Source organism: Schistocerca piceifrons, chromosome 8, assembly GCF_021461385.2.
Source record: "Schistocerca piceifrons isolate TAMUIC-IGC-003096 chromosome 8, iqSchPice1.1, whole genome shotgun sequence".
In the NCBI taxonomy this organism is placed as follows: Eukaryota; Metazoa; Arthropoda; class Insecta; order Orthoptera; family Acrididae; genus Schistocerca; species Schistocerca piceifrons.
Window position 1 is genome coordinate 341,658,048 of NC_060145.1, and position 19,607 is coordinate 341,677,654.

Genomic DNA, 19,607 nt, shown 5'->3' on the forward strand with positions numbered 1-19,607 from the left:
GATACTATACATGCTTTTACCGACCAAATATTAAATGCACTGAATAACCGAACATCATCCTTTGGGATTTTTTGTGGTCTCTCAAACGATTTTAACTGTGTGGATCATGAAATTCTACTAGATAAACTTAAGTATTGTGGTATGAGCGGGACAGTGCACAAATGGTTTACTTCATATTTAACTGGAAGAATGCAGAAGGTTGAAATTAACAATACAGGTAGTCGGCCCTTAGTCAACTTTAGCCATTTTCCATATTTACACATAACTTGTGCTTTACATTGGAGAACGAATTGTGTAGTGTAAAAGCGTAAAGTGTATTCTTGTGTCCTGGAAATTTAATGAAGCAACCCTTCATTCGATTAGAAGTGCCGTGTTTGGTGAGTTTCGTATTTATATTTGGTTATTGCGCAAATATGCACTTTAGATGTAGCCGAGGCAACTCGTGCTTATAGGAGCCTGGTACATGATTTAATAAACGACATCATCGAATATTTAATTTGAACTCCGCGAAGGAAAAAGAACAAACATCTTACGTGATTCTATCACAGAAATATACATGTTTCTCGCACCTTAATTTTTCATTCGGACAGCAAAGAAAAACAGCAAGCCGTCCAGTGTGGGCGAGCGGTTCTAGGCGCTTCAGTCCGGACCCGCGTGACCGCTACGGTCGCAGGTTCGAATCCTGCCTCGGGCATGGATGTCTGTGATGTCCTTAGGTTAGTTAGGTTTAAGTAGTTCTAATTCTAGGGGACTGATGACCTTAGATGTTAAGTCTCATAGTGCTCAGAGCCATTTCTTTTTTAAAAACAGCAATAAGCAAATTAAACGCGAGATTTTTGTGTCTAATCCACACATCGATGTAAACATGAGCGGAATGAAAGCTCAAAATAGCACGATCTAAGGCTCTATGCGGACACTTCTAAAATATTTCAGAAAATATGAACTGAACAACACAGTTCGCATAAGCTACGTGCTGTGTGTAGCATTCGTCGGGAAACAAAATGGCGGTTGCGCCAGCGTGCGTTTTTAGGAGCCCAAGGCGTGGCTTTAATGTCACTTGCTTACGCGCCACACACACATTGGCAACTACGCTTCCCTCCACGCGCTCCGTACGGAACTGTCAAAAGCCGCAACTTATTTTAAACGCACTATAAGAATCGTTAAGACTACGTGCTGGTTTTTCTCTCGGTCAATCTAGTGGAAGAATCACAGAAACAAACAACTGAATGCAATATATATGCCGCTCAAGTTACGAATATTACGGTATGTCGCACAGTATTATGAAGTATACTCGTTTTCATTGTTATACATAGTGATGAATTAGCGGTCGTGGTGGTCTTGTTAGCAGAGCACCAGATTTCGGCCCTTGAGGTCTTGGGTTCAACCCCAGAGATGGGTGGGGATTTTTCCTACTTCCACTCCCTCCTGAAAGGCCACAGGTCCACTAAGCCCGCTGTCAAAATGAGAACTGCTGTTGTATCCCAGGTGGTGAGGGGCAAGATCCCCCCCCCCCCTCCCCCGGCGAATAACAAGGCTGCCCTTGTACATGCAGTTACGCTGAAAGTCCGGTCACGATCTTGCACCCCAGACTTTACCTTCAAAGAGAGGTTTTTAATTATTGGTCGACTTCATGAGACGAACTATGGGCCAGTAATGAAATTAGATACACCATCTTCGCGCTGCCTCAACGAGAGAACATTTTTAAAAATTTTTGCCTTATTACTGTACAGTTCAGAGAACAAACAACAACAAAAAATTATTTTCGATGAAATACCGAAACATACTCAGCACCCTAACGAAAAGTTCCAGCTTAGACAGAGTTTTAACATGTTGTAAGACGTATGTAATCCTAACGATATCGAGAAGAAGAGACATTTTGCACTAGGTACAACGTTTGTAAATAAATAAACGCTACTATACGTGGTGATTCAGATTTTACAATGGGCAGAGGAACAGCGAAACGCAGGTCGTGGTTTAATTTCAGCTTAAATGGATAATAGAAAAATGTAATGGATTAAATATAAGAATCTTCTTGGGACGGGAGAGAGAATAAAAGATAATGATAAAAGACAATAGAAGAAATACAAATGCATCACTAACAAAAATACAATGCCAAAAGCCGCCATGGACAAATATCCGTAAACGGAAAGAAGTTCCAAAATTCGAAAGCGCTGTACATTGAGTATCTACTCAAATTTTAATTTATGGATAACAAATTAAGTCATTTGTTAAGATGTGAGACCTTAGTTTCTCCGGGCGTATAAAATGTCCAAGTAACTTACGGGAATGCAGCCGGGTGACTTCGTTTTACCTTGAAAGTCGTATGGTGGGCCTGTGTCGGAATATCGGCAGTTATCGAAGACGTCACCCGACTTCATTCCCGTTAAGTTATTTGTTTTCTTTTTAACCTCAGAAAATCGTTCTAATATTGTCTAGACTCATTCAATTTGCCAAGTTTCATGGATGAAACAATGAAATATTCTGGAAAGGCGTAAACGAAAATGAGATGTCAACAAAGGCTACAGAATCGTTTTGCGGATATCCTGTTTAATATTGCCTTCACACAGGGACTGTAACTTCACATACAACTTAACGCAAACGGTTCAGCTTTCCAGGTCTATGGTAAACTGGTAGCTCAAAACCAGTGAATTGTAAGCACAAAGATAAAAGGCAACAGAAACTGCTAAAAACCGCCTCTTCGGATATTCGTATCGCTATCTTATTGACAAAGAAAACAGAGTTATGTGTAGCAACGACAATACCCTACGCACTATCAAACAATATAACTAGCACAGCCATACTTGGGAACAGCTCAAAGAAAACAATGTGACAATTGTCTTTCAATCAACTTACGTATCAAGAGGCTCCCTGTAGCTCGATATCTTTGACCAAACTCAGTAGTAAGTCGCATTTAGATATTCTATTTACAAATCTTCGTTACGTATGAATCGGCACAGCTTACACTGCAGCAACATCGCTGAATTCTGTTTCACATAATCTCTGGACCGAGTCCAGAGAACAAACATGCGATCAGCGATGATTCTTCAAACATTACGGGGCACATGCTACTTCTTTTCACTATAAAGCAGACCCGACTTCTATTATTTTATGCACAATAAAGCAAATTATGCCGGCATTCCTTTTCGTTGACAACGTATTTTAACAATCATTATAGTCCCTGTGAAGCGGTAGAATAAATCCAGTACCCAAGTGTACGCTATTTCTGCAGCAATTTCAGTAACACATTAACATCTAGCTGAAAAGAACCCTTTTATTTTGATCTTTTTTCGCTTGCTTTTTGCTTCGGAAATAAAAATGCGCAATAAATCACCTCTTTTACACAGAATTTAACTTACCGAATTCAGAGTAAGTTGTAATGTTATAAACTACATTTGGTGTTTCGTATTATGGTGCAAAGATCAATAAAGTTTTTGGTTGTCCAACACGCCACGTACATGCTTATCCGTGCGAAAAACACGATTCACTATGGAACTCGTGGTATGAATACTGCTCACTTTTCCTTTTTCCCCGTTAATATTTCTGTTTCTGTTACCTGGTTTAGAAGCGTTTCTTCGAGGGTATACCGAAGGGATTGGTCGAGGTTACGAATTTTGTTGCGACGTTCCCCTTTTTGTTTGTTTCATACATACACTCCTGGAAATTGAAATAAGAACACCGTGAATTCATTGTCCCAGGAAGGGGAAACTTTATTGACACATTCCTGGGGTCAGATACATCACATGATCACACTGACAGAACCACGGGCACATAGACACAGGCAACAGAGCATGCACAATGTCGGCACTAGTACAGTGTATATCCACCTTTCGCAGCAATGCAGGCTGCTATTCTCCCATGGAGACGATCGTAGAGATGCTGGATGTAGTCCTGTGGAACGGCTTGCCATGCCATTTCCACCTGGCGCCTCAGTTGGACCAGCGTTCGTGCTGGACGTGCAGACCGCGTGAGACGACGCTTCATCCAGTCCCAAACATGCTCAATGGGGGACAGATCCGGAGATCTTGCTGGCCAGGGTAGTTGACTTACACCTTCTAGAGCACGTTGGGTGGCACGGGATACATGCGGACGTGCATTGTCCTGTTGGAACAACAAGTTCCCTTGCCGGTCTAGGAATGGTAGAACGATGGGTTCGATGACGGTTTGGATGTACCGTGCACTATTCAGTGTCCCCTTGACGATCACCAGTGGTCTACGGCCAGTGTAGGAGATCGCTCCCCACACCATGATGCCGGGTGTTGGCCCTGTGTGCCTCGGTCGTATGCAGTCCTGATTGTGGCGCTCACCTGCACGGCGCCAAACACGCATACGACCATCATTGGCACCAAGGCAGAAGCGACTCTCATCGCTGAAGACGACACGTCTCCATTCGTCCCTCCATTCACGCCTGTCGCGACACCACTGGAGGCGGGCTGCACGATGTTGGGGCGTGAGCGGAAGACGGCCTAACGGTGTGCGGGACCGTAGCCCAGCTTCATGGAGACGGTTGCGAATGGTCCTCGCCGATACCCCAGGAGCAACAGTGTCCCTAATTTGCTGGGAAGTGGCGGTGCGGTCCCCTACGGCACTGCGTAGGATCCTACGGTCTTGGCATGCATCCGTGCGTCGCTGCGGTCCGGTCCCAGGTCGACGGGCACGTGCACCTTCCGCCGACCACTGGCGACAACATCGATGTACTGTGGAGACCTCACGCCCCACGTGTTGAGCAATTCGGCGGTACGTCCACCCGGCCTCCCGCATGCCCACTATACGCCCTCGCTCAAAGTCCGTCAACAGCACATACGGTTCACGTCCACGCTGTCGCGGCATGCTACCAGTGTTAAAGACTGCGATGGAGCTCCGTATGCCACGGCAAACTGGCTGACACTGACGGCGGCGGTGCACAAATGCTGCGCAGCTAGCGCCATTCGACGGCCAACACCGCGGTTCCTGGTGTGTCCGCTGTGCCGTGCGTGTGATCATTGCTTGTACATCCCTCTCGCAGTGTCCGGAACAAGTATGGTGGGTCTTACACACCGGTGTCAATGTGTTCTTTTTTCCATTTCCAGGAGTGTATATCGGTGGACTTGAATATGGTCTTTTCCTTTACTGGTATCAAATTATGTTTTCGCTGAGTTGTTTGGTGAACTAATACATTTTTTATGCTGCTACAATTGTTCGCTCACACAACCATTCTTCGTTTACGTAGTTTCTCTCTAAAAGCCGGTATACTTTTCCGATGAATTGGTCGTCTGTCTTCATTACGTTGCACAACTCACCAGTTCACACGGTTTTGTCGGAGTGCGAATCAATGTGATATGCGCCGTTTCCATAATAAAGGCTAGAACAGTCTAAAATATTCGATAATATTCTTAGAATTTCGAGAACATCATAGAACAATCTCGAATTTTTTTCCCTTGACACATTGATGCTGAAGGTACATACGTCGTTTTGGTGACCACCACGTAATGGCGTGCACTTCAAGTAGTCATATCTCCACAACCTAAACAGCTGAAACCGCACCACCGCAGAACCACGATAGTGTACAACTTGGGGACCACACAAACCAGTGGGTGGTGGTGGGTGGTTTTAAAGGTATCCCAAAATAATTTACACATTCTTTGAAACTTAATATCTCCTGAATTAAAGGATATAGAAATGAAACGTTTCTGGTGTCATACACAGTTACGGTAAACATCAAGGTGTTACACGCTGCCGGCCGCTGTGGCCGAGAGGTTCTAGGCGCCTCAGTCCGGAACCGCGCTGCCGCTACGTTCTCAGGTTCGAATTCTGCCTCGGGCATAGATGTGTGTGATGTCCTTAGGTTAGTTACGTTTACGTAATTCCAAGTCTATGGGACTGATGACCTCAGATGTCAAGTCCCATAGTGCTTAGAGCCATTTCTATCCATCTACCTACATCCGAATCCCGCTCCAGCTACTGCCGGGTCCGGGTGCTGACGAGTCCTCTCCATTTGGCTCGGTCCTCTCACCACTTTTCTTCCTCCACTTGCTGCAGGTCACACCTCTCCTTTCTACAGATATTCTCACTCCCATTTTCCACCGTGTTCTTGGGCGCCCTCTAGGTCTTTTCCCATCCATCTTTAGTTCTTCCATAATTTTGGGGAGTCTCTGCCCATGCATCCTTTTAACATGCCCATACTACCTTAATCTCTTTTTTTCAATTTCTTCTCTCATACTTTCTTGTTTAAGGTCCTTTCTAATCTCTACATTCCTTACTCTGTCCATTCTTGTTTTTCCCTTAACTGCTCTGAGAAATTTCATTTCCCCTGCTCGCAGTCTGCTCCAGTCCCTTTGTGTCATTGTCCATCTTTCTCAATCATAGGTGACAGTAGGGAAGTAATAATTCTTATACATAAGGAGTTTTGCTTTTTCTGAAACTTCCTTATTCCAAATCAGGTGTTTTATTGTTTGGTAGAAATTGCCTCTCTTCTGTAACCTATTAATTTCGTTGGTTATTCTTCCACCCCTAGATATTTCACTCCCTAAATAAGTGAAACTTTCTACCACTTTGAGGGGTTCTCCATTCAAGGTAATATTTCCGTTGATCCCTTTCTCTCTTCCAAATACCATTACTTCACTCTTACCTTTATTTTTAATCCATATTTTTTCATTATTTCCTTCCACGCATCAAGCTGTAACTGTACATCTACCTCTTTATCACCCCATATTACCATATCGTCTGCAAAAATCATCTTTTTGTCTTGTTCTTTTACTATATCTTTAACTGCCCTGTTCATTCCCTCCACCACAACATTAAAAAGTGCAGGAGATAGAATACTTCCTTGCTTGTCTTATTTCGAAGCATTCAGAGTTCCCCAATGGTGTTCTAATTCTACAATTGTGTCCTCTGTACATTGTCTATATACATTAATGTAACCATCTTCTATATCTATCTTCTTCATTTCTTCCCAGAGTCTTTCCCTGTTAACTGAGCCATATGCCTTTTCTATGTCTATAAAAAACCATTATCACCCTCTTGTTATACTCCCAACTTTTTTCCATCAGTTGACGGAAAGAAAATATCAGGTCGATCGTGCTTCTTCCTTTCCCAAACCCATGCTGTTCTTCACTCAGCTCCTTTTCTGTCTTTTCACTTATTTGATTTAGTTAAATTCTTTCAAAAATCTTGGCTGTATGACTCATAAGGGTTATTCCTTCTCTAATCGTCAGGTATTGTACTATTTCTCCAGACGCTTGATAGTACTCTATACAGCCACTGCACTCCCACTGGACCTGCTGCTCTTATCATCTCCACTGATACTTCATCAGGTCCTGCCATTTGAACCGTTTTTTCAGAATGAGATTTTCACTCTGCAGCGGAGTGTGCGCTGATATGAAACTTCCAGGCAGATTAAAACTGTGTGCCCAACCGAGACTCGAACTCGGGACCTTTGCCTTTCGCGGGCAAGTGCTCGACCATCTGAACTACCGAAGCACGACTCACGCCCGGTCCTCACAGCTTTACTTCTGCCAGTATCTCGTCTCCTACCTTCCAAACTGTACAGAAGCTCTCCTGCGAACCTTGCAGAACTAGCACCCCTGAAAGAAAAGAAAAAACAAACATTTTTTCTTACACGCTCTAAACGGTCATCTTCCAACGCAATGCATCGTCCACGACTTACAACAGAGCGACATACAAATTGTATTGTTTCTAATGTAAAGCATTGCGGACCAGCTCATTTGCTCTCTTAGGTCATCCAGTGTTTGTGGTTTTGTGGCGTAGGGCCTGTACGGTATCCTTGTCCAGAAACAGAGGTCTAACGGTGTTAAGCTCGGTGAACGAGCAGGGTACTCCACCGCACTCTCCCTTCGCCCTGTCCATCTCGAAGGGAATGCGCGGTTGAGAAATATCTAGGAGGATAACTGCGCAGTCATATGGGTCAAAAGCAGCTGCTTTTCAGTAATTAATATTATTTGCTGTAGGGTGAAACTGGTCGGGGAAACTTGAACGCATTAATCCATTCGGCATACATTGCAGGGTAATGAAGTGTGCAAATTATATTTGCCCGTGCACCAAAGCGACGCAACAAAGAGCCTTGGTGAGCGCTTCGGATTCCGATATAATTACAGCAAATATTTATGTCAATTTAAGCACCGCTCCGGTTCCCCTGCATAGCTGTCGATAACTACCAGGCATGCGAGCTGTGATTTAGTGCAGAGATTTGTCCCTCATCGCGCGCCAACTGACAGCTCGATTTGTTTACGTTTCTCTGCAAGCCTCCCACACAATGAGTTCATAAAATAGACAGTAACAAAATGAATATAGCGATAACAAACGGCTATAACTATTTAATGCATAGCCATAGATAGTTAAGAATTACATACAATGTAAAATCAAGTTTAACTCTAATGATTGCGCAGAGTAGTGAATCGGAAACCGGCGCATGCGCGTTGATGCGTAAATGAAAAGTTTCGCGTCATAATTGAAAAATGCACATCCCTTACAGAAAGCATTCTATACATCAGAGTTTAACAGTTTTCTTTCTGTCAAGACAATGTAGACGAGATTTCATCAGCGATACAGCCAAAATGGTTCAAATGGCTCTGCCTAAGGACATTACACACATCCATGCCCGGGACAGGATTCGAACCTGCGACCGTCACGGTCGCTCGGTTCGAGACTGTAGCGCCTAGAACCGCACGGCCACTCCAGCCGGCATACAGCCAAAAACCTCAAAATGCCAAGAAAGCGGATGTTTGAGGAAAGGAAAAAGCACAGGACGGCCATGTGTATCAGTACAAAACGTAGGAAGAAATCGCCTTTCGTTCGAACGAACACCACGGAAATACGCGTACGAATCCAGTACGGAGTTACAAACGCCGCAAACAATGGCCAAGCGTGTTCTCAGAACGAAGCTTATAAAGGAACATCATCTCAGATTTTACTGTACATCTCAAGACGTGACATCCAATGAATTTCTCTTAATATGGTTGTGTATGTGCCTCCTTTATCGAATACGATTTGACATCACGTCTTGCGCATTGCTATCCGCCCGAACAGCAGCGCGCGTTAGCACGCCGCTTCCGGGATACGGGGAAACTCGTCGACCCGGATCGAATCCGCCCAGTCCATTACGGACGAGAGCCGGTGTGTCAGCCAACCTGGATGTGGTTTTTAGGCTGTTTCCCACACTCAATTAGGTGAATACCCCGTCTCAGTTACATGATTCGCAAACATTACGAAAAAGTTAGCACACTTTGACATGGGGTAACACCAGACCCAGAAAGATCGTGTACATGAAATACGTCCCGATTTTTGGTTTGGGAGGGGCGGGGGTGGGGGTAAGAGGTGGCTACAACAAGGGCATTCGACTACCCTCTACAAACCCAGTGATTAACATGCCGGCCTAGTGAATATACGGGATAATGGTCAGGAAGAAGAAGAAGAGGAATAAAGAAAAGCCGCGCGGAGTGGCCGCGTGGTTTGAGGCGTCATGTCACGGATTACGCGGCCCCTCCCGCAAGAGGTTCGAGTCCTCCCTCGGGCATGTTGTTCATAGCATAAGTTAGTTTAAGTAGTGTGTAAGTCTAGGGGCCGATGACCTCAGCAGTTTGGTCCCGTAGGAATTCACACACACAAGAAAGAAAAATATCTTGCGCTTTTCTAATGCGCTTGCGGCGATAAGTCAGCATGGAGGAATTCTTGTGGTGATCTTCAACCCGAAGACTGGTACTGTGTGGCTTTCCACGCTATTGTGTCCTGTGTAACTGTCTCATCTCTGCATAACTACTGAAACATACATCAGTTTGAAGCTGCTTAGGGTATTAGAGAATGTGTCTCTTTCAACCATTTTACAATGGCTCTGAGCACTATGGGACTTAGAACTTAGAGCGACTTAAAGCTAACTAACCTAAGGACATCACACACATCCATACCCGAGGCAGGACCGTAGCGGTCGCGAGTTCCCAGGCTGTAGCGCCTAGAACCGCTCGGCCACCACGTCGGCACCCATTTTACATTTCCCTGCATTCGCAAACAGATTATTTCTTGGTGCCTCAGTATATGGCCTATCAGCAAATCCCTCAACTCCGCTGCAGAGTGAAAATCTCATTCTGGGCCCTCAACTCTCCTTTGGCCGATTAATACCTTTTGATTAGTTATTAGATCTACCATCTAATCTTCAAAAAATTTCTGTAACATTGTGTAAGGCTACAATTCAGTCAAATGCTTCCACAAACGAGAGCATGACACGTAAATTAACATTAGATGCCGAATAATTTCACATTTTCAAAACTGCTTTGCAGTTTAAATACTTTTTAATTCTGCAAATACAACTTATCCGTCAAATACTTTACTGTCGTATCTATATGAATAAAAAGTAAATTAATAAAATATTCTCGAGTTTCAAGCAGCGTCAAGTGCTTAACTGCCCTCGATCTTTCGGCAGAGATCTTCTCTGCCATTGCCAAGTGGTTGGCTGTCGTGTGAATAACGCTGTCGTGCATATACAGCCGCGCCACCGCCAGTGACGTCACTGGTGCCGAGTCCTGCACTATATACGGCAATGTTTTGGTTGCGCGTCAGCCTCGCCCGCTTAAAATCCCCAATTAAAGAATCCCAGCCCGTACTCAACTGCAATCCACCGTCTTTACAGATGGTGCTGTCCGACATTTTGATCTCTAGTGCTTCATTTCTTACGCTATCCCAGGAGCCGTTAGTCCGTTTAATAACACAAGTCTGAAAAAAAAATATTTTTTGAAAGTTGTTTGAAATTTGATAACTGACTTTAATGTACTTTTCAGCGCTGATTTAAAAAATGCGGTCCATTTTTTCTATCACGTCAGGTTTTCTCACAAAAAAGGGAGTATTTTTGAGTATAATAACAAAATTTAAGCCATTTATCACATTTTTTCCAAAGTTATAAAATTTTATATTATTTATAAATCATGTTATAAACTATATTTCCAGCATACTTCTATTTCTCTTTAAGCTCGTAAGTCATTATAATAACGCTTTCGCTTTGTGTCGAAGCTACTTTTATTGCTTTTCCGGCTCTGGACTCGTCGAGGATCATCTCCTTCTATCTCCAGCAGCAGTTCGCTCTCATGTTGACGTTCCATCTTCCTTGATATCTACTTTCCATTTCTTTGATGTCTTGATGGAATCTTTCGCCCTGCTCTTCACTTACATCAACAAGATTTGCTGAGAAGTAGTCAAGAAGTAAGGAGCATATTCTATTTTGAAACCTGTCATAAGTCCAGGAAAATCACTGCAAAACATCAAATCACCTTCTTGAGAGAAGAAAGACACAAACTCCTTTTCCCTCGATCGATAACAAGAAATGGATGTATATATGTTTATCTTTCAATCTAGATCCTAAAACCTCTGCCAATTCTTTAGAAAGGCCTAGATCTCTAACTAACTCGTTCAGTTCAGATTGTGAGAATGGAATGGGATCGATTGTGCCAGGATCCTAGCAATCTCTGTCTTCTTCACTATCACCTTGCTGAGCCAATGGCTCGTGATCATCTAGATCATCCAAAGAATCTGGAGGAGAGGGTATTGGTACTCCAGGTCCATGAGGAACAGGGCGAATGGCTGAATGAATGTTAGGGTAAGAAATATCCTTTTAGCTTTTCAAATTAAAACCTCGTACGTTGGTCGAACAAAAATAGCAATTATCACTGTGATTTTTGGGCTCTCTCCAAACCACTGGTATTCCAAAACGTAAGGACTGCTTTTTACGTTGAAACCATTGCCTCAGTTCTTAACACACACTGAACAAACTTTGTGTGAAGCCCAAGGCTTATCTTGATCGCCTAACTTTATACCAAAATAGGCGAAATATACTTTTCCAACAAAATCAGAAATGTTTCTTTGTTGCTTTAAACGGTATAGTTACCAGAAATATAGCAGAAGCAATCTGGCAAGTTTTCGCATCCTCTGGTAGCCATTGTCCATAAAACAACTTCACAACATAAGAAGACAGTCAATACTTTAAAACTCTAGTAACAACAACACGTGAACAGCAAAGAGTGAAGAGGTACTGTGAACTGAAGGACGATAGCAGAAGCTCACTGTCTGGTGATGGCGGGGGAAGGGGCAGCGCGACAGACAGGCATGAAAATACTGCTGGTTTCTCCTAATTACTCTTTATTTTACGTATATCTAGTATCAAAAGGGCTAAATAATAGTTTATGGAGATCCTAAAAACAAAAATTCAAACTCACTAGGGTGCTGAAATATCGAAAAAAAGCTAAAACTAGACAAGCAGTTTGTGAAATAACTGTACGTGATGGAATTTTTTCACTATTTTTCCCGAAATCAGCGTTGAAAACACTATAAAACTCAATAAATTTGAAACAATTTTTATGTCGTAAACCTGTGTAATAGAAGGATCGGCGAATGCCCGTTTCTCAGTGCAGGCTCCGCTACAGTGGATTGCAGCTGAATACGGCCTGGAATTCTTTAATTGGGGAGTTGAAGCGGGTGCGACGGTCGCGCAATCAAAACAGAAGATGCACATTTTTCACCTGTTACTCATGATGGCTACCAAACTCTTCAGGAGTCCTTGGTAGATATTGTCTCACTCCTCTCTCAGGCAGGTTTTCAGATCTTGCGCAGTTCGGGGAGAGGCTGCTCACTGTCCGTCAAGAGCATCCCAGATATGCCCTATAGGGTTTACGTCCATGGAGTACGCAGGCCATTCCATTAACAAGAAGTCGGGACTTATCACACCACTAAACAGACGGGTTTGATCCAGCGGTCACAGCATAGTGACTAGGCCATACTCACGACGTTCATAAACATTGTGTGGTGCGTAACATGTTCCCTCTATCTCCACACTAACTAGTGGACAGGATTCGTCCGCGAACATCACTCCGGACCATTGTTGTTGACCCCGGGCAACATGTTCCCTATATCAAGAAAGTCTTTCTCGACGATGGCGTCGTTGAAGTGGGATGCATTTAACAGGCTTCCGAGCACTCGAACTAGCCTGATATAATCGCCACGAAATGGTTTTGACTGAGACGCGTGTACCGGTAGCGGTTGAAGTGTCTGCAGCGAGTGAGACGTCCGTATCTATTTGCCAGTAGGGCTAGTATCGATCCCCTTGCGGCGTGGTGGTCCATCTGCAACCACCAGCATGCTTTCGCATAGCAGTTCCACCTTCAGCGGCCTTTGTTAGTTACGAGGTGAAGTTTTTGGACATACCCATTACTGTGGCGACAGTAGCGACACTTTGTCCAGCTTCGAGCCATCTAACTGATCGTCCACGATCGTAAGCATCCAAATGATGTCTTGTAGCCATGTGGCCGTGCCTTACGGAATGTCGCATAATCGGTTCCATAACAACCTTCGTCAAACATCGTACTGCATGAACTGTCGAATGCATACAGTGTGTTCGTGCACAGGCTTGGCTGTGGTTAACAAGTGCTTGCTCCTGCGTTTTCTTTTACTATCACTGGTCGGGTGTTCAACAGCAATTGTCGAATGCTTTGTAGCAATTTGTAGGTTTTCCTCGTCAGGTATCAATTGTTTCTTAACAGCTGTCAAGCAGCGCAAAACCTCTTTTCAAGGTACTATCCATTCGCCACTGATTGTGGGGCGGGACAATATGCGGTAAGTGTATTAATTTTGGTTGAAACTGCTCCAGGTTTTGCAGAGTTCCCACTCCGACAGTACATCTCTGTGAGGATGAATTGTGCGCATCTTACGCCCTCTCAGCGCTATTTTCCGTGTAGCAGCCGATGTGCGCCAAGTTTGCTTGAAATAACCAGTCATACCAGGACTACGCTAGAACATGCACTCCTGTTCAATGAAGTTGTGACACCATGAAGGGAGCATGAAAAAAAGGTCAAATTTGCGTAAAGGTCCAATGTGTATGATTATCTAGATGATTAGAAAAGATTACGGAGCAGGAAAATATAAAGAAGTGGGCCAGTGGCGCCACTTGTGACGCCGTGAATGGCGCCACTAGCTGCCAGAAGATTCAGTGTATTGTCTTATGGGTAGTGGCGCAAGCCAATTACCTGACGCCAACTGGCGGCGCCACTGATTTACTAGTTGCCAGGTCTGGCAACTGTTCTAGAGTTGGCCAAGGCCGCCACAGAGCATTGCAGTATATAGAGACTATTAGCCGTGGGCGACTAGTGGCGTCACTTCTCTTCCAATGGACCGTCGTCCACATGATTCGTTAATCGAGCACGTGCTGTCCTTATGTCCAGCTGAACGGGATGGCCATGGTCTTAAAAGGAGGATGCACGATGAACATCAACAAATGCAAAACAAAGATAATGGAATGTAGTCGAATTTAATCAAGTGAAGCTGAAGGAATTAAATTAGAAAATGAGATGCATAAAGTACTAGATGAGTATTGCTATTTGGGCAGCTAAATAACTGATGAGGCCGAAGTAGACAGGATGTAAAATGTTGCCTGGCAATGACAAGAAAAGAATTTCTGGAGAACAGAAGTTTGTTAACGTGAAATATAAATTTAAGTGTCAGGACATCTTTTGTGAAAGTATGTCTTTGGTGTGTGGCCTTGTATGGAAGTGAATCGTGGACGATGAACAGTTCAGGCAAGAAGAGAAGAAAAACTTTTGAAATGTGGTGCTACAGAAGAATGCTGAAGATTAGATGGGTACGTCATGTAAGTAATGAGGAGGTACTGAACAGAATTCGGGAGAAAAGAAATTTATGGTACAACCTGACAAGAAGACGGGGTCGGTTGATAGAACAAAATGGTTCAAATGGCTCTGAGCACTATGGGACTCAACTTCTGATGTCATTAGTCCCCTAGAACTTAGAACTAGTTAAACCTAACTAACCTAAGGACATCACAAACATCCATGCCCGAGGCAGGATTCGAACCTGCGACCGTAGCGGTCTTGCGGTTCCAGACTGCAGCGCCTTTAACCGCACGGCCACTTCGGCCGGCGGTTGATAGAACATTTTTAAGACATCAACGGATCATTCATTTAGTACTGAAGGGAAGTGTGGAGGTAAAAATTGTAGAGGGAGACCAAGAGATGAAAACAGTAAGAAGATTCAGGAGGATATAGGTTGTAGCAGTTATTTGGAGATGAAGAGGTTTGGACAAGATAGAGTAGCATGCAAAGCTGCATCAAACCAGTCTTCGGACTGAAAACCACGACAACAACCAGATTTTATGGAGAAATTAGTCAATGGGATAGAAGGAGTCGTCCAGGAGAAATTTTTTTAAATTAGATTAAAATTTGAGTTTTTATGTTGCTGGGTACATGATCAGAAATTTTTGTTGCTGCGCAATGAACTCCTTTCTCAGGCACTAGCACTTTTGACAGTGGGTAATAAAGGTCATTTTTCTCACCATGTTATAGGTATGGATATCACGTCCATCTCAAATTGTGATGTATTATTTATGACGAATTTCAGTAGCAAATATATGTGTTGTGACGGCGGAGTTGAAATGCCTAGCACTTGTCGTTCTGTTCCTCGTTAGCATCATTTGTAGAGAGGTATTTTTCGCTCGATATAAAAGTGGCTGTTTACTTGTGGGGTCTGTGTGAGATCGGGAATTAATGACAGGCGGGTAGCGATCCTCAGAGCTGGCTGCACGATCTGCTCGTGACTGCAGCTGCGCCGCTAATGACCAGCTTGCTAAGCCCTCTACAGCAGCGGCGGGGAGGGGGAGGGAGTACAGACTGCAGTGCAGTGTGCTAAGCTGATTACACGGACCTGGTGGGGGAGGGGCAGTCGGAAGAGATGCTGCGCTCGTTAGCTGCGACGCGATTGCTCGCACGTCCCTCTACCTCCCCCCCCCCCCCCCCCCTCTGGCACCCTTTATTTTTCTCTTTTACTGGTACCCACCGCCCTCTGCGACACCCCCTCAGGAATACCCTAGTCATAAATGGAGCCTGTATTCGCTAAACAGGAAAAGGTCAGAGGCCGATAAACTTTTACACCGTCGTCAGGTTTTCCCACGAATACAGCCCCGGCACCTGCAGCGCCGCAGCACAATTTATTCTGCCAGCGGGCTCGACGAGCGTTTTGTTCCTGTACTGAATCACGTCTGTCTCGAGAGCTCATTTTCATTTACGCGCCAGCGCCAAAACTGCGTGTGTTGTGCCCAAGCCCCTACCACGCCGTAGCGGAGAAGCGAGGCAACTGTCCCCCAATTGAAGCAGCTGATGGCCGCCATTTGCAGGGATGAAACCTAGTACTGGGGTTGTGATTTGAAGTATATGAGGCGCAACAAGAGCAAATTGAAGCACAAATTAAACACATGTTTGTTTAAAAAAAATACTGAGTATTCGAGTCTGTTTTAAAAGTATACTTAAATGAATGAAGTTTCCTAATTTCCGAAATACGTCTGCATAGAGAACCGAAACTCAAGAATGTAAGAACCTTTCCTGACAAGGTGGAGCGAGTTTACATCGAGCTATTTGCATTAGATAATTGCATGAAACAAGTAGCAGACAGTATGATTATTATTTAATTCACATAATTTTCCTGTCAGGTCCTGTCTGCTTTTTGCCGACTACTGTGTATATTTTGCACTCTTACTTTTGTTTAGCACAGTATTGTCTACACTCGAATTTTGGTATGATTAATTGTAATAACCCATATGACTTTAAATACCGTAGGAATTTCATTCGCACATTAGTTTTTAACACTGATAGCATCTCTGAAAGTGGTTGAGTTTGCAACATTTGATCGAATATTTGAGCATTTACGAAGTATAATCACCACCTGACAACACATGTTAAGTAACTAAACGCAATTATTCGACCTACCTCTGATCCATACTTAATATATATTTGATTAAAAATTTAAATACCTATCATGTGCCTAGTTCTCCATTCAGTTCAAGTTAGTACATTAACCCTGTTAGTATTTTTAGTAATTTATATGCAAATACAATATAAGTACTTGACATGCAACAAAGTACTTTTGTTTGTAATCTAACACTGCAACTTTTTCCTTACGTAGCTTGCAATTTTTGTAGCAGAAAGTTTATTAGATACAGTATAAGGTGTAAATATAGACATCAGGTTAGGCTATAGAACAATCTGCTGTCACCTACATTTAGCATTTGCATTAATTGGCTTTGCAAACCCTATACCTTTTTCAAATGAGTTGGAAATCCAAATACTGTCGGTTGTTTACATAATTTTCCATGTAACAATTCTCTTCAAAATGAAGAGAGCACAACAAATGATTTGCTGTCGGTTGGAAGTTCTCTCTCCCAGTAGCAACAATCCATTTCCGATTTAGAAAATCATTTGTAAGGGGAAACCTAAACCAAAGCAAATGCTCATGATGTATTATTTCTCCATGAAAATACTATATACAAGTAATAGAAAGTAACAAACAAACAAAAATGACTGACCTGTGAAATGTAACATTGTTTCCGTCTTCGTCTTTGCTTCCATTCTTACTGTTACAATTAAAAGCAGCACATGAACGAACTATATTTACGCACTGTTTCCCTGCAAATGGCGGCTTCAGTCACGTTCAATGTGGGGACGCGACACTAGCGCCAATGCGCGGTCTAGTTTTTATTTAGTAAGTCTATGGTTGTACCTGAATGGCGAAAGTGAGGTTATGAAGGTATATCCTTTTTATAAAAAAGTTGGCAATAGTAACAAAATGTAGGGACAAGTAACGATAACACAGTTTATTAATGACCAAAAGAAAATTCATAGTGGGCGTTGTTGTCAAAGATCCCGTGGTAAAGTCTTTATACTCTGAGAATTGTTGCATAGTAGAATAGTAAGTAAGTGCAGGAATAAAATTTGGTTAGACACCGATTGAGTGGTGTGAGTCTGCCGGCTACGCAACGATGTCGTAACCAAATGTCAACACCGGAGACCTGAAGTACCAAAACTGGGAGGTCATTCCATCGGACTACGCAAGAGGGTCCAAAAGCAACTGATTCAGTGCATTGATGACAGTGCGGAGCAACCGAACACACTGCTGTTGTAACCTCCCAACAAAAAAAAAAAAAACATAATAACCTCCCAACAGTAAAAAAATATTATATAACATTCGCGTCTAGTGTAACCTCCCAACAGTTAGAAAATAAGTATAACATTCACGTTCAGCGTAACCTCCCAATCTTTTATTATCCAGTAACCTCACAATAATACAATGTGACTAACCTCTCAATAAAATTGGGGCTCACTTATAACCTTTCAATAATTGAATGTGAATTTAAACTGGTAAATTTTGGACGTCAGCAGTGATGCGTCATGGCCCTCAAAGATCACACTGAATAAATTGAAAATTCTTACCTCAATAAGGTCGCCTGCTAACGCACATATATCTGCTCCTATAAGAAATTTTTCTGGCACAGCCCAGTGCAATGCTGGCCGATAGATTTGTCACGTAAAAAAAGAAACAACTGATTTTTCTTTACAATAATCGGGATGACCATGGATTGGAGAAATTAGTAAATTCTTTAAATTGAGATGAATGATTGTCAAAAGTTAATTTTTATAAGAAAGATTATTATTAAGAGAGTTTTTAAAAACATTTACATGGGACTTAATATAACAATAGCACATATGCGCGAGGCTGCTTTTACCTTACACTACATCGCTCAGGCACAGCCATCGCTCCCCATGACCGGCCCAGCCAACTCGATACACCAGACTGCTAGCTACTACTTACTCCTACTGCCACACAGTTACTACTGCAGTCAACACTGCTCTCTGGTCTGAGATTCTCTTATAGCTCACATATCGCAGGCAGCGCGTGAGCAATCCGTCGAAACTACATCTGCTGGAGTGCGCTAGTAATAAATTCCTTAGTCATGGACCTCTTACACTGTAACGAGGCTACATGTAGTGACTTCACCTACAGAAGAACGCCTTTCAGGATGCAAACTTCGCATAAAGGAATGCTCTGAAACTGTGAAGTTAAACACTAGAGCAGACGACAGTGCTGATAGGCTCAGAAAACAAGAACGCATTTGGTCTCCAGAATAAGGGAGATCACGTCATCGCCTGCTATAAAACATCTGCCATTCTCAAGCTCATTGTCAGATTGAGGCCATTCGATATGCGTCACGTATACTGATGGAAGACAGGTTCTGTTAATTTGTAGGACGCTCTAGTGAACTGAATAAGTGTCTACAGCTGTGGATGGGGGCCGGGCCGATCTTCTTTTGGCGAAGAACCGTATAAGCGTCTGTAAGCAGTCGAACTTGGGCGCTGGGCGCCTGTGTCGCCGCTACTGGGTTAGTACAGGTACTGCCTTACCCACTGGTCTTCTGTATTGCTGTTAAGTCTTTCACTTTCATGTCATCTCGACAACAGACTACAGGGGATATGGAACATTCTGGAATCGAGCCTAAGTGCAGCTTCACTCAGCGAGAGCGCTAAGGCTTCGCCAGACGTCCACAGCCATGCTGGGCTGCGGAGATGAGCCGCTGCCGCAGTCTCCTATAGGCAGCGGCGCTAACCGTAGGCCACGTCTGGACCTGCGCTTTCGAGCGGCACGGGCTCACCACGGTCGCTGGTAGGCAGCGCCGGGAAAAATATGGAGTGACTGGAAAACTCTTGCCAATAAATGTTTCTCAACTGCTGTTTCATTAGCGACTCGGCGCTCCACAGGATTACTAATCCTTTTCGCTCTATGTCCTGATGACAACACGAACG

General features: G+C 43.5%; 1 protein-coding gene across 1 annotated transcript in view; it reads right to left on the reverse strand.

Moving 5' to 3' along the window:
* The window catches only part of LOC124712209 (high affinity copper uptake protein 1-like), a 321,189-nt gene that overhangs the window by 119,996 nt on the left and 181,586 nt on the right, over positions 1-19,607 (reverse strand). The window lies entirely within an intron of this gene.